Here is a 4119-nt window from a genome sequence, read left to right as displayed (position 1 = left end):
GGGGGTTGGTGGGGGGGGGGAGGAGAAGAAAGAGAGAGAGACACACACAGAGAGACACGAGAGAGAGAGACACACAGAGAGAGACACGAGACAGAGACAAAGACAGGGGGAGAGAGAGAGAGAGAGAGGGAGATAGAGAGAGAGACCCTTTGCGTTGTGAGATAATTTTAAGTGGTTCTGTTGCGATTACTATTTCCCGGTTTTTTTATTCTAATGAAAACATATTACAATAAATTATTCAAAGTGTGCTGTGAGTCTTTGTTTGCATGTCAATAGCCGAGGGTTTGGGAGAAACTATCATGCCTGTTTTTGTGAATGTTGCACGTCCGCATGAATCTGTGAAACAGTAAGGAAGGAAATTCCGTGCTATAAATAAACTTCGTCTGTCTTCCTCGTATCTTGTGAGCTCATTGAGGTAAAACAAACAAACCAACCTACCAACAGACAAACAAACAGACAAACAAACAAACAAACAGACAAACAAGCAAATAAAACAACTTAAGCTGCTAATTGTAACTTTGGGCTTTGACAGCGAAAGATATTAATAATTGCTTTACAAATACCCACTCCTGTCTGTTGTATGTAGGACATTGCAACGAAACCAGGGACTCTCCGTTTATCGCAAATTGAGACACATGAAACTTAAAAGTCCCTTAACCCAGTAAACTGCTGCGGCAGTCGAAGAGGATTTAAATGATTGTAGCGTTTAAATAAGAAGAAATGCTGAAGCTGAGAGTGAAATCCGCAAGCTGCACACATCCAAACTTTTCTGAGCGTTTCATCGGCCACTGCAGAAGCCACAAGTCATCTTAACCTTTAATTGGGGGCTCCCGTGGCCTAAAGGTTAAGGTGTTAGCCTCTCTTTCAAAGGTCCCGGGTTCAAATCCAGGTAAAATTGTCCCCTTTCATCTCCTTTCCTGCTCTCTATCAATGTTCTTTCGTATCCGCTTTCTGCCCCCACCTGGAAATCTAAAATCGATAAAAGTAGGCTTCTGCCGATACCCGGGCAAAATTCAAAATTTCCTATCAACTGAAAAATGCCCTGAGCGCTCATATTATGACCTAATGCAGCTGCGAGCGCCATAAAACACTTACCACCAAAAAAAAATTAATTAATAAATAACCTTAATTCTTCTAATTCTTCCACTTTCGCTGGATAAATAAATAGTCTTCTCTGTGAATGTATTGGTCATCGCCAAACATTGAAGCACGAGCAATCATTATTATAAGCTTTAATCTCTTCACTTGTGTCCACTTGTGCTCTCCCAAACTGGTTCACTGCTATTTTTACTTAGCTGAGGAAGCAATTAAGCTGATAAGAACAGATACTACACTTTGATCGTTGCCAACAGGCCGACTCACATGTTACAACAAACGTAATAATAATAATAATAATAATATATAACATTTATAGAGCGCATTTCCAAAAAAAGTAGCTCAATGCGCTTTACATTGGAATACCCATTTTTCAAAAACCTTTCTTACTACTTCCTTTCTTCTCACGCAATATACATTAATGCACACACACACACACACATACACACACACATACACACACACACACACACACACACACACAGAGACTATTTTCATCCAGACATAGGAAAAGAACAAATATAATGAAAGCTAACGTTAAAAGCTTATGAAGGATAGGCCTGTAGGAACAGAAAATGTTTAAGATGTCTTTTGAAGCTATCAAGTGTTCTTATTTGTCTTAGTTTCATGGGTAATCTGTTCCACATAAATGGACCAAGATATGAGAAAGATCTCTCTCCATATGATTTGTATGATTTTACAGGTGTCACAAGTAGGGTGTTATCGTTCGATGATCTTAGGTTTCTCCCTGGTTTATATATACTGATAAGTTCTTGCAGATAAAAAGGAGCAGTTTTATTTACACATTTGAAACACATGACGCAGATTTTAAATATTATTCGTTCTTTTACAGGGAGCCAATGCAGTTCTTTTAATAATGGAGTGACATGGTCTCGTTTTTTAGATCTTGTTATCAGTCTAGCGGCATTGTTTTGAATTACTTGTAAACGATTCAAATATTTGTTGTTCAGACCTGCTAGGAGTGAGTTACAATAGTCTAATCTAGATAGGATAAGAGATGTTACCAGTGTTTTTGTGGTCTCTTCGCTTAAGTACTTTCGAACTAGGCCTATCCTTCTCAGCTGAAAATAAAGGGATTTGGACAGATTTGAGTCACACCGGCCTAATACTCCTTTGAATATAAGGTTTGAATGATGGCAAGGCGATCTTACAAAGTTGAGAGGTGCTGAATGACCTTATAATAATAATATAATAAAAACACTAGATCTACTTAATACTAACATACTACGTGCCTTTTACAATTAATTAGATGGTGTCAATCTCATAGAAAAGGGAAGAGGACAAAAAAAAAGAGATTTAGGAACCAATGCCTAACTTAAATCCCTGTCACCCTGTCACCATTATCTGAATGAGAATCTCCCTTTATTTCACTTGCAAGAATAAATCAGTCTCATAATCAGCACTACTATTAATTGCTTCTTCTTGTCTATCCTTTTCCAGTGGGTGGTTGGCGGGTACTCAGATGTGGTTTGCTTCTTCTTTCCTATCAAACATCTATCATCCTTATATTATTTTTTTCTTTGTTTGTGTATGTTACTCTCTCCTAATAGTTCTCGTCTTTGGCACGTATAATAATTATGACATTGTGTTGCAAGTGCCGTTAAATTCTTACTAAAACTAAATGATCGTTTTCCACTCTAATTATTATTATCATAATTTTTTATTTTTTTAAAATTATTATTATTTTTATTATTATTATTATTATTATTATTGTTTTTATTATATTATTATTATAAGGTCATTCAGCACCTCTCAACTTTGTAAGATCGCCTTGCCATCATTCAAACCTTATATTCAAAGGAGTATTAGGCCGGTGTGACTCAAGTGGTAGATTATATCTTAGAGTGCCCTTCCTCCATTTCTTTAGCTAGTGAAGCCACTGCGATAAAACGTCGCGATTGGGTATTTCGAGGTAGCATTTCAATTGGGGAATCCCCCTGTGCGGACAACACAGCTATTTATAGCGAATTGTGAGCTCCCGGAACCACCGTGGCACTGATAAATATTCTGCACATTTATTATTATTATTATTATTATTATTATTATTATTATTATTATTATTATTATTATTATTATTATCTCTATTTATTATTATTTTTATTATTATTATCTCTATTTATTATTAATATTATTATTATTATTATTATCAATCATTGATAGTAGTAGTAGTAGTAGTAGTAGTAGTAGTAGTAGTAGTAGTAGTAGTAGTAGTAGTAGTAGTAGTAGTAGTAGTAGTAGTAGTAGTAGTAGTAGTAGTAGTAGTAGTAGTAGTAGTAGTAGTAGTAGTAGTAGTAGTAGTAGTAGTAGTAGTAGTAGTAGTAGTAGTAGTAGTAGTAGTAGTAGTAGTAGTAGTAGTAGTAGTAGTAGTATCATCATCATTATCATTACTTAGAAGGCGGGTTGCTGTTACTCTGACGGTGAAGGACAACTCAGACTGAGTGGAATTCAACATCCTAATCAAGACACCAGACAGATAATAGTGGTTAACCCTATCTTTACACCCTGGGGTCATTTTGTACCCCCGGGGTTGTATTCTTCACATTCTAGAATACTTCTAGTGCGAAGATCTCTTTGAAACTTTCAGTATTTTTCACAAATTCATTTTGACAGACTGCAGTGCAAAGCGTACAGACCGGATAAACTAGTAAATTTCCTCTTTGAAAAGTGGTGGAACAGAGTTCCCCACATCGCAAGGATACGATAGTAAAACACGACCTACGGATAGGGCAGCCCTACGTGGGAATAGATTTCACGACTCTTACGTTCAGCGGCTAAAAGTATAATATCTCATCACAGACACCAGTAAACCGCATGTTAGCATTTCCACTTTTGCGTTAAAAAAATAATTGCACGCATATACAGGATGTATCTGTGCTATATCAGAAATATAGGGGAAAAATAGATTTTTAAAATGTGAGACAGACCTATTGATTGAATGAGAGAATGAGAGAGAGAGGGGGGAAAGAGGAGAGAGAGGGAGAGAGAGGGGGGGGGGGGGGGGGG

The sequence above is a fragment of the Aplysia californica genome, unplaced genomic scaffold (assembly GCF_000002075.1).
Source record: "Aplysia californica isolate F4 #8 unplaced genomic scaffold, AplCal3.0 scaffold00981, whole genome shotgun sequence".
Lineage (NCBI taxonomy): Eukaryota > Metazoa > Mollusca > Gastropoda > Aplysiida > Aplysiidae > Aplysia > Aplysia californica.
Note: the sequence above shows the minus strand (reverse complement) of the source record.